Consider the following 12,548-nt stretch of genomic DNA (forward strand, 5'->3'; position numbering starts at 1 on the left):
AAGCCTCCACAAAGCAGGATATTCTCCAGTAATGCATGTCTAATTTTAGTATAATACAATAACTGAGAGGATTTTTTTTCTTTAAATGAGGTTTTTCCCTTTTAAACGAGCTTGAAATAATCCTAAGGCTGCATATTCTTTTGATAAAACTATTTTAGCAAATTCAATCCTGATGCAGAATGTGTTTTTTGCAAATTGCTATTTCCATTGATAATATAATTTGGCAAACCTGCCCTCTGTTACACATTTCTCTCTAGGTTTTTATTTTTATAGCCATACGGTTTAGTATCTATAGACAAATGTTCTCCCTCCTTCCAAGGCTTTTGTATATAGAGAGCACTTCTCTATAGAAGAACACTTCTATCCATGTATGTGTACTGTATCTTTATATATAATGAAAATTGGCTTCCTGGTTACCTCTCATTTTGATATGGTGTCTGCTGCAAATATTGGAAGATTGGTTGTTTTTTATTATGAACACAGTTTAAAAGAAGTGTGTGTGTGTGGAGATGCTACACCTTGGAGACCTCTTGCTGATGTGCAGGCAAAGCAGATTTGGGAATGGCTATCATGGGGAACAAAAGGGAAGAGTCAGCCCACAGTAAAGAGGCAAATAAAGAAAAATTAGAGGGACTCAGGAAAGAGTTGGGAGAGCGGAAAGCATTTGTCTGAAGACTTGGGAGTGAGTATGGATGGCAGAAGGCTAATTTTGTTTTCCCATTTTTCCTATCTTCAATTCAGTTCTCCAGATTTCTATAGCAATTTGCATAATCTTCATGAAAATTTGTCAGCGTTTTCACACAAATCTTTCCTGATGAACATATTTTGTATGCAGTTTTGACTAATGCACATATTTTCTGTGAGCGAACACCTTTTTGTATGTATTTTTCATGTATGCATGCATTTTTATGTCCTGTTTCACTTGATATCCATTTGTGTACACATTGGTTGGTTGGAGAATAGCATCTCAATATTTCGAGAAGTGTAAATTTTTGAAAGATAATTGAGATTCAGTTCATGTATCAAGAAGTGCAGTTTCTCATTAAGATGCAAACAAAATAGAATTTCTCTGACATCTCTAGGAGAGAGTGGCTTTGGTGTGCAGAAAACAAAACAAAAAAGTTGTGAAAGGAGACAAAAGGCACAACTGCAGCCTTGGACTCCTCCCATTCATTTCACTGGATCTTCCTGCTAGATTGTGATGCTACTGGACTGCTAGCATAGTTAAAATGACTTATATCTGTGGAGTCTGGAATAATTGCTAAGAACCCTTGGTGGTATCTGTTATGTATTGAAGTTCTCACCCTAGCCACCAGGGGTATTGTGTATATATTGTAGTTTTCACTCAGGTCCACGTAAGTTAATTTAGGTGGGAAACCCTGGGTTGTTGTTGTTGTTGCAATGTTGACAGTTGGCTGCCTATAAAAGCAGGCCGGCTGAGCTGTTCAGTTCAGTTCAGTTCCAGCTTACTATAAAGAACCACTTGGAGAAATCTCTGTGTCGACTGCTATTTCCACCCACAACTTAATAGTATCCAACTAAACAGTTAGGCTAGAACAACAACTTGCAGCTGTACAATGTAACTTTGCTGCCTTTCTTTCTCCCCACATGCCCTTGAGCTTCCTGAATCTGCTCTGGGGGTTTCCACAACCTTTTCCCTAAGCCAGATGGGAGATGGTAGGGGCAGATGGGGAGCAGAGAGGGAAGCAAAGTTCTACTGTGCAGCTAAAAGTTGTTGTGCTAGCATAACTGTCTGTATTAAGGCAAGGGTTTAAGACAAAGGTTGGGAGCATGAGTTCCCCCAGATGTTGCTGGACTGCAGCTCTGTCTATTGGCCACGCAACTTTATTCTGAAAATGTCTTGCAAATTTGTCACAAAAGACCACTGAGGGTTCAAATATTCTTTCAGAAAGACAGTCCAGTCACCCCCCCAGAAAAGTGCAAGTGGATGACTTCTTGAGGATACAGTGGAGGAAGCCAAACACTCTTTTTCTGCTCGCTACCATGTAGCACATAAGACCAGAAGAAGACCTCTGTTGGATCAGGTCAAAGGTCCATCTAGTCTCATAGCAGCCTGTTCTCAAAGTGGCCAATGAGATGCCTATGGGAAGCATACAAGCAGGACTTGAGAGTGTAGGCATGATAATATGCTCTAACTGTGTTTGGTCACATATTGTTGTTCTCCAGCTTCTTTAATCTCATTTTGCAATCAGATATGAAATACTAGCATGGTCAAACAGGCACATTTAATTTAATGGTTCTTGCTTCCTCCTGTTCTCAACGAAGAAGCAAATTAACAACCAGCCCTTCATCTTACATATATTTATGAAGACAGGATTATGGCAACATGAGTTGAAATTTTAATGGAAACAATATTCTGCCCCTGGAAAGATTTATATCAATAGCTATGTAAACAGTAATAACTAGCAGGAAATTGCAAATAATTAGTAGGATTACAAGCTGTGTTTGCCCATTATTCATGTCTAGACTCATAGATAACCCCCCGGTTTTATTTATCTCACCTGTTGTCCCTTTCTTTGTGTTCATTACTTTGCTAATTACAGGTAATCGGGTGACTTATGTGACTGCTACGTACAGCCATGCTAATGAAGGATGTTGTGCAGGAAGATGGAATCTAAAATATATCTAGATAAATATTTTGCCAAAGGAAATATTGGAGCCATACTTGACATATTCGACCTTTCCCCCCTCCATTTATCATACCCTTATATTCTTGCCTTTTCTTCTTTTTAGCTTGTCTGAGGGTCAAACTAGACATGATATAAAATGTGTTTTTGTATTTAAAGTGCATCCCCTCTCCCCCATGGCTCCTTTAACCAAAGAAAAGTATGTTGGAAGCACTGGTTGTGGATCTCCCATGTCACATCTAGTATGGCCTTGATACAACACTTCTGTAGACTTCTGTATTTTGTAGACTGTATGCTTGCTTCCTTAAATAAAACCTCTTTACCTGTTTTATATACTGGCCTGGTCCATGTGCTAAAAGGGAAACTTTATAGCTGGGACGGAGCCATTAAGAAACAGTCTAAATCTGCACAAGCATAGATCTGTTGATGGGTATAATATACTAACTCCATTAATAAGGATAAAGCAAATTTTAGAATGACTGAAGATTGATCCATGGTAATTATAAAAGGGACTGGTCAATTTTAACTGCTAGGCTTTTTGCAGTGCAGTGCTTTATGTGTATTTGAAATCACATATGCAAATATAAAATGACATGAAATGGCATAATCAATGAACAAAATGCTGAGATAATCAACGTAGCTTTACAGAACGCAATGTACAGAATTTGTGATTCTTTTTGTGGGGTGAATGGCATACACAGCGTTCTAAAGCTTCGATCTGAAAAAAATTCAATCACAATCCAAAATTCACAGTTATCCAGATTACTCACTAGTGATGCTAAAGACCCTAATGTTATATATTTGCAGGAACATATTAGAAGGTAACCAGATCTGCTGTGGTTTTAGAAAGATAAAGTTTGCAATATACAAAATGATAACTCACAAATGTAACTTTCTACATTTTTAAATTTGGGGGGGGGGAGGTTTGTGAAATGTGTAGCTTCCACATTATTTCTCCACTCTGACCAATTAGTTCAGTTGAGTGTTTGACTATTCTCTATTACACATTATAATCACATCAGAAGCACTACATATTTCTCACCACCAGTGAAATAATTCAAAATAATATTATATATCACTGTTAACAATGTAATTCAGTGGCGTAGCGTGGGTTGTCAGCACCCGGGGCAAGGCAAGTAATTTGCGCCCCCTAACCCGTGGATTTTAGCACTCGAGCCAGGTAGGGGCAGAGAGCTGCGAGTGCGAGCGCCCGCCCCCCCCAGATGTTGCGCCCGGTGCGGCCGGCCCCCCTGCACCCCCCACGCTACGCCACTGATGTAATTGACACCAATAAGTTAATAAGTATTCTGATCTGCGAGTGAAAAAGGTCAAATGCACAATGAAGATGGCTGTCAGATTTCTGGTTGAATTAAAAAATGGTAAGTGTAAAATTTGACTTGACTCCGGTTCTGTGTCACAGGTTTAAGTTATCCTGAACTGATGCCTTTTGATAACCTGATGGTGATATTATTATTATTATTATTATTATTATTATTTATTAAATTTGTATACCACCTTCATCCATAGAACTCAGGGTGGTTCACAACATAAAAATAAAAACACAAATACATAATTAAACAAGAACAAGAAGGGGGGGACCCATAGCCTCCCCCAAACACATTTAAAAGGACACAGAGTGTTAATTAGCCAAAGGCCTGGTTGAAGAGAAACGTTTTCTCTTGGCACCTAAAGATATATAATGAAGGCACCAGCCAAACCTCCCTGGTGAGAGTATTCCACAAATGCGGAGCTATTGCAGAAAAGGCCCATTCTCGTGTTAATGCCCTCTGCGCCTCTTGTGGAGGAATCACACGAAGAAGGGCCTCCAATGATGATCGTAGGGTCCAGATTGGTTCATATGGGGAGAGGCAGTTCCTGAGGTATTGATACCCTCCAGCATTTTGCCGATGAAAATAGCGACATCTCATTCTATAATGAAAATTTTACGATTTATACCCTACACATCTTACTAGGTTGACCCAGCCACTCTGGGCAGCTTCCAACATATATAAAAACATAATAAAACATTAAACTTTTTTTAAAAAAGAAAAACCTTCCCTATACAGGATTGCCTTCAGACAGCTCGGGGATCGGATAACTCCATACACTCCAACATTTCTCCAATAAAAATAGAGACATCCTAAGGAAAAGTGGGACATTCCAGGATCAAATCAGAAACCAGGACAGCTTCTCTAAATCAGGGACATCACTGGAAAATACTTGGAAGGTCTGGTATTGCAGTCCTGGACTGTTTTGCACCTTAGAGGTCAAAGCCAGCACTTTGAATAGGGCCTGCCGACTAATTGGCAGCCAGTTCAGTCAATCAGTGTAATATGCTCAAACCGTCTTGCCCCTGTGAGCAACCTGGCACTCAGCTACACAGCTGCAAACAAAACGTTTTAAGTGTGTTTTAAGTGCAATATACAATGCGACACGAGGTGGCGATGGTGAGCCTTATGGAAAATTCTTTTTTTATTTTTGCTTTTTATTGAAATTTTCACAAAAAACAAAATGCATACAACAAAGGAAAAATAAACAGACAAAAATAAAAAAATAAAACACTCTTATTAATCAATTTTAAGTATCATCTACTTATTTACACAACGTTAACACACGTCTTGACCTGCCTCCTATCCTGTTACAGTTTTCTTACATCTTTTCTTCTCCTGCAGTTTCCAAATCTGTGATTTACGCATAACAAGGTTTATGTTAGGCCTACTGTAGTTTTAATTTGTTACAGTTACTTTCAATGTACTTCACAAATTTACTCCATTCTTCAATAAACTTTGTTTCTTTTTGATGTCTAATTTTGTTTGTCATTCTTGCTAATTCTGCATATTCAAATAATTTTGTTTGCCAATCCATAATTGTGGGGTCTCTGCTGATTTCCAATTTTGAGCTATCAATATCCTGGCTGCCGTTGTCACATACTGAACCTTATGGAAAATTCAATGTATTTTTAAAAACACACTTTTTCCTTTCTTTTTTTTAAAAAAAAGCATTTCCTGAGCATTTCCTGTGTAGATTCCACCCAGGTTGCCAAACTCTGCACCCTGAGCAGTAATCTGAAAGCCTCAGGCTTTTTGTTTTTTTAAAAAAACACAGTTGTGTTTTCCTTCGATCGGATCACATTCTGCAGCATGCACAATCTTTCTAGAAATGGAGTGCTGACATTTCACAGCGGTAATTTCTTCTTAATGGAATGGCTTTAAATATAATGTGTTGGTATCTCACTGCTTCTTCTCTTGGTTCCATTTCTTTTTTAAAAAAATCCGGGTATGCCTACACTCAGTAGGAACATGACAGCCATGGCAAGTGCTAACCAGTCCTCAAGTGTGCATAATTGCTCGCTGATGCTTAGTGGCTTTTAAGTAAAGGTAGAAGGTGTCATTTACTGGCATTATCTTCCATTTCACTGCCAATGGGGAGCACAAGGATGATTTCAGAGGTAAACCTTCCCCTGCAGAAGGAAAGTAATAATTAATGACAGAGCTTCATGCAAAGGAGCACCAGGAATCACAATGGGCTTTAACAAACAATTGATGTGGGAAGAAAGGGCATTTTATTCTCCACTGCCAGACAGTGGTTTTATCCCTTTTAAGACAGAGCAGCAGGGTTCTTTTTAGAATTACACATTGAACATTTTGAGGATGCTGTGGGTTACCAGGGGACCTGATGTTGCAAAAGAGTTGAAAGATATTATTTGTCTTACTTACAGAGGTTGGGGGCGGGGATTCCTTGGCCAACTTTATTCAGTGAAGGAATAGTCAGCCTTGCTGATTTAAGGCAGCTAAAAATAAACACATTGAGTAAAACTAAAGGTCCTTTCCCCCTTGCGTGCTGGCTTGCATTTCCTGATTCCAGTTATAGGTTTGAAAACTGAGCAGGTTAAATGGATGTTTGTGACACATTGAGTCTTTAAATAGAGTTTAAATGGTTCTGAGACCCTGGTTTGGCTGCAGGTCTATGACTTACATTGAATAATGTGCATTCTGTTGTCCAACTTTTTGTCTGCTTCAGGAAATCCTAGTGCAATGTCTGTGCATCCACAGCAAATATGATTGAAGCGCAAAGTGTGGAAGATGCTATTCTCACCAGACTCTGATCTTCTGCTCTGTTTAGCAGAGCAACATTTGAATCTTCAGGTCAATGGTGCCTTTGATGGATACCCTCATGAATCCTAAATATGCCAGTGCGTTCATGGTTGTATTTGAACATGCTATGTGTTCTCGTCTGTGAAAGCTTATACTACATGAACATTGTTAATGTGACACAGAACTCTTTCTTGGCTTTGCCACAACAAAGTCTATTCGTGGAGGGGACGCAGGGCCACATGCGCCAGCCCAAATCCCTCCAGTCCCAAAACCTCCAGTGATAAGCAGGAAGGTCTGAAGGGTGACTTACAACCCTCTCCATGATTGGGAACACTGTGTGGTCAATGATCTTGTAGATGTTCAGCCAAACATGCTTTCAACCTCTTTTTAGACCTTCCTGCGCACGTGAGAGAGGTGTAGGGGGCAGGGGAACTGCATGTGAGCCTCTCATGGATAGAGTTTAAGAATGGCTGAAGAGAATGGATACTTTTATCCCTCTGTGATTTATTCCCATGGAGTTAGTGTCAGTGAGTGTCAGGAGTCCAGGTTCCCAGCTTGATAACACAGTAAGCACAGCTAATTAAAAAGGTGGATTTATTTCAAAAACAACTAGATAGCTCCAGAAAGCTCTAACAAAGCCACCGGCTCCATTACTCAAGATGACCCTTCTGAAGACTCCATCCGGCGTCGACAGAAAATACTGAACTTACAAACCTTACATCTCTTGTTTCGCTTCCTATCTAGTAGCCCTCCCATTCACAGACTCTTCAGACTTAGTGGATCTGCTCCTACCTCTTCCTTTTCTGAGAGGCTGTCTCTGAGTTTGTTCTCTGTTCCTGGCTGCTTTCTGCAGTTGGCTGTAAACCTTCACTTGGAGTTGGCTCATTCCTGACAGTGAGGATGTTCTTTACTCTTTGTAAGTAAGGCCAGTTGGAGCCAGATCAGAGGAGACTATAGATGGTGCAGGATGTGTGTAGCCACTCCATGATGGTGCCAAACAATGGTGTGGATAGGGGTGATCCAGGGTGATTTTACCCTACCCAAGATGCGCCAAGTCAGATCAGAGCCCCCACAAGCCTCATGTTGATCTGCTTCTGTACTCTCATCTGTTCTGTGCATTCTTTACTTAGAGCAACTTGGAAACAGGTTGGATTTATATTTTTAAGCACGTATGCACAACAATCTTGGGACTAAGGCACACCCCATGCATGCATTTTCTGCAGTGGGATTTGGTAAATGGTGGAGCTACAGGAGTGGGCAAACCCAGGAACACCTGCACCAGTCAAAAGTTTCTAGGAACAATCCAGGTGTCTCATTCTTTTATAAGCTGTATTAACATCTCCAGATTGTTGTGGGAGTTAAAAATCCACTTGGCTGCTCAGCTTCGTGTATACTCAAATGGAATCATGGTGCTACCCTGAGCATTGAGAGACTATAAAGTAGGGTGAAGCCTACTAAAACAAAAGGCATTGCTTAAGAAGTTGCCGCACATTGCAGAATGGCAGCAGAACTCTCCTGCTATGTTGCCACACTTCAATGAACCCAATTTTTCCCCAATTAATTCTTGAAGCATGGGAGTTCTGCTGCTTAGCAGAGACTCCTTGGATAGCTCAGCCAGCTCGTGTTTCATACTATCTTTCATTTCCCTTTTTTAAAAAAGGAGTGCTGAATGAAGGTTACATTTTAACTATCTACGGACATCTGGATCCTGGGTATGGAAAATGGGTCCTCTGGTTCAGAACAAGTGTCCGCTTGGCTGCTGATGTGTTATATTAAATGAGTGTACAATCTGTGTGCCTGTATACACCTAAATAGTATCTGTGAACCCAATAGTTGAGCTGTACAAATCAACAAGTGCACCCACTTTCACACAAACATTTGTGTAGGGACAGTCTGTACCTGTGTTCAATCTGCTATGTGAATAAGTCTCATTTGATCTAACATCATCCTTTAAACCGTGACCAGAAAGACACAAGTAAGAAAAGGAGCATTCTTCCAGTCTTTGTTCCCCAGAAACTGGTATTCGGAATACTTTGCTTTGGCCGCCCTGTACCTACTTCTGATAAATTTCAGATTCAGGTAGGTAGCCGTATTGGTCTGACATAGTCAAAATATAGAGAAAAAATTGTCCAGTAGCACCTTAGAGACCAACTAAGTTTGTTCTTGGTATAAGCTTTCATGTATCTGAAGAAGTGTGCATGCACACGGAAGCTTATACCAAGAACAAACTTAGTTGGTCTCTAAGGTGCTACTGGACAATTTTTTTATTTTTTGATAAATTTCAGTGTGTGGTCCTAAGTTCTATTATTGTGAGAGAAAAAGGAAGATTTGTATTTTCCAACTTTTTTATATTTCTATAAACCTCATTTCTTCTCCACCCTGCTTAATCATCTTTTTTTCTAAACTAAAAAGCTCCAGGTATTTTAGATAGTCTTTCCTCACAAGGAAAGCTCTCCAACTCACCTGGTCTCTTCTCTAGTATGAAATTTGCCTTTTCTCTGCTGCTGCTGCTGCTGCTGCTGCTGCTGCTATATGCAGAGTTGACATTTTTACTGAGAAGTCCACCGATATCTTTTTCTGGCAAATGACAGACAAATCATTTATGAAGAAGTTAAAATAGCACCAGTCCCAAGCTGTTGAGTGGAGCACAAATATGACACCTGTGCTGAGAAAACTGCTGATCAGCTACAAAACTATGTTCAAGGTCTTGTTGATGAAGGGAGGGGATTTATATTATTGGTGTGTGTGCTGCTCTGGGATCCTTAGGGAGGAATCAATCAGTCAGTCAATCATTTTATTTGTATGCCGCCTTCCCAAAGTTAAAACCATGCTCAAGGCCACTTTTAACATGTAAACAATTCCATAATTACAAACATAAGAAAAAGTAGTCATAAACAATAAAAATACAGGTGAAACTCGGAAAATTAGAATATCATGGAAAAGTTCATTTATTTTAGTAATTCAACTGAAAAGGTGAAACTAATATATGAGATAGACTCATGACATGCAAAACGAGATATGTGAAGCCTTTATTTGTTATAATTGTGATGATCATGGCGTACAGCTGATGAAAACCCCAAATTAACAATCTCAGAAAATTAGAATATTAAATGAAATCAGCAAAACAAGGACTGCAAATAGAGCAATACTGGACCTCTGAGAAGTAGAAGCATGCATATGTACTCAGTACTTGGTTTGGGCCCCTTTTGCATCAATTACTGCCTCAATGTGGCGTGGCATGGATGCTATCAGCCTGTGGCACTGCTGAGGTGTTATGGAAGACCAGGAAGCTTCAATAGCAGCCTTCAGCTCTTCTGTATTGCTCGGTCTCAAGTCTCTCATCTTTCTCTTGGCAATGCCCCAACGCCATGTGATCACAATTATGTCACACCTTTATTTGTTATCTCTCACTTTGCATGTCATGAGTCTATCTCATATATTAGTTTTCCTTTTAAGTTGAATTACTGAAATAAATGAACTTTTCCACGATATTCTAATTTTCCGAGTTTCACCTGTACATCAAAATGTATACAACCAGGCTGAATAATTTCCACATACTGTAAATCATAAGAAAATCCAAAACATACAAAAAATTACTATCAGTAACAGCAGCAACCCCCACCCCTCAACAAAACCCGTTAAGCGTGGTATAGAAATTTAATTAAAAAATATAAAGTCCTGAACAACCACATCCTACAGAATATCATAGGCTGGTAACCCCAAAATGGGCATTTTCTGCTGTTGCCACTGTACTGTGGAATGCTCCCCTCCCCTACCATACGTGGAAAAGCAACCATCAATTGCTTCAGACATCTTATAAAGATTTATCTTAGTTGGACAGGCTTTCCATAAGATTGGACTCTGACTTATGTGTATGAATCCACTCAATATGTTTCATTTGCTATAATGTGCTTTTGAATGTTTCTATACTGCTTTCTGGTTTCTTGCTTCAGTGGAATCTGGTTTTATATTGCACAGATTAGAGACCAGATTAAGTGTTGCTTGAAAGTAACCATTATTGACAGCAAAAAGAATGCTGTGTGCCAGGAAATGGAGGTACCATACAGAGTGGTACAACAAAATTTGGGATGAAACTTTGATGGTGAAGTTAACATATTTTATCAGATCTAGGAAACAAAATCAAAGGCAATATCATTTTTGCCAGGATGGAACCACACACACCATAATATTATAGAAGACATGGACTTTTTCCTAATAATTGTTATGGTGTTACAAATTTAATTTTGGTTTAATTCTGCTTCTTTGTTGGGATTTCTCCTTTTGAAGCATGTATTGGGGTGCATGTCAATAACAACAACCAAGAAAAACAAGACAAGCAAATAAAAAAGGAAGAAAAACAGCACTGGCACATAACAAAACCATGAAGTAAAATATACCCTTTCATTGCTCCTGGTTACAGGCAGAAATGGGTTCTTGGGTCCTTGAGAATTAAATTATAAAGTTCAGCCTCATGTTAGAAAGAGGAGATCAAGAAGGATGATAAGCACATGCATTTTTTAAAGGTTATATTTTACATCGGGATTTTATAATGGCGACCCTGCAGAAGCCTTGCTAAGTTAACCTCTGCTCAAATCGTTATGATTTGGTGATAAAAAAGAAATCTTAATTCTATATTCCACCTAACCTTAGAATTCACCTTGTAAAATGCATTCCTTATGAGCCTCCATTTCAACTTCAGTAATATCCTTTTCGGTGAAATCATCATCTTTAAAGGGAATAAATTAATTAGCACCATCTCTTTCCCTTATTTGGTCATCAATTAAATCTGAGAGATATGCTATCCACGGAAATGTCTGCTCAAGCAGTATGGAAATAGAGGAGAAGATGCTGCCTTGATTAGTGGGTCAGATCAGGGAATGGATGGTCCCTGTGGACACAAGAACCCCAGGCATGCAGGTCTGTTGCTAGGCAACCATATTGATCCTCTCCAGCATCTTCTCAGACAGTCTCATCTGCTCTTGAACACCACCGTTTACAGCAAGGCAGCAGTTAAATACTTGGCTTTAATATTTATGAAGTAAACATTCAACTGTTTGAGATTGAATGCAGAATGCAATTTGCTATTCTCTTTCTTTCTTTTATACATTAATAGCCTATCTTAGTAGGTTTCCTTGTTGGGTTGCCACTGCCAGGGGGTAGAATGTATCTCTCTGAATCACTGATCATCTGGTCTGGTCTTGAAGCCCTCTGAAAAGAGACTGAGGAGTGGTAGGTCAAAACCTCAATCACATCTGTCATTGCGTGGACAGGCGGAGACCCCCCCCAAGCCCCAGGCGCCGCCCATGAGGAATAATGACACCTGACAACATGCTATGGGATTAAAATTGGCCACAACTTTATTAAATTCTTAGATGTAGGAAGACCTTGGCTTAGGCATTGGGCGTTTATCCCTCCCAGTCCCCAGCTGAGGATCTGGGGAACATCAGGGTTATCCAAAGTGTGTGGGGATTGGGCTGACTCTGGAGAACGTCTTTTCAAGCAGAGAGCCCATATGTCTCTGAATCACTGATCATCTGGTCTGGTCTTTAACCCATCTGAAAAGAGACTGAAGAGTGGTAGGTCAAAACCACAATCACATCTGTCATTCTGTCATACCCCCTAAATCAGCAGTTTCCCCCCAATCCTCCAGAACAGATTTGGAGACAGTGTAGGGTGCACATGAGGGAGGGTGGGGGAGAGCGGAAAACATCCAGTTGCATAAAGAGAAGTCATTCTCTTCCCACATTTATTTAATTGAATCCCACCCTATGTCTATTTTTCCTCTTTTATTTCATTTTTTAAATAA

General features: G+C 39.7%; 2 long non-coding RNA genes across 2 annotated transcripts in view; one reads left to right on the forward strand and one right to left on the reverse strand.

Moving 5' to 3' along the window:
* Window positions 1-3,737, reverse strand: part of LOC308593161 — a 33,208-nt gene extending 29,471 nt beyond the window's left edge. Inside the window, exon 1 of the long non-coding RNA XR_014010798.1 lies at window positions 2,563-3,737. This is a non-coding gene — a long non-coding RNA (uncharacterized lncRNA). The remainder of the gene's footprint in view (window positions 1-2,562) is intronic.
* A 251-nt stretch (window positions 3,738-3,988) lies between these two features.
* The window catches only part of LOC308593216, a 48,730-nt gene continuing 40,170 nt past the window's right edge, over window positions 3,989-12,548 (forward strand). Inside the window, exon 1 of the long non-coding RNA XR_014010859.1 lies at window positions 3,989-4,027. This is a non-coding gene — a long non-coding RNA (uncharacterized lncRNA). The remainder of the gene's footprint in view (window positions 4,028-12,548) is intronic.

This window comes from Podarcis bocagei, assembly GCF_964188305.1.
Source record: "Podarcis bocagei genome assembly, chromosome: 8".
In the NCBI taxonomy this organism is placed as follows: domain Eukaryota; kingdom Metazoa; phylum Chordata; class Lepidosauria; order Squamata; family Lacertidae; genus Podarcis; species Podarcis bocagei.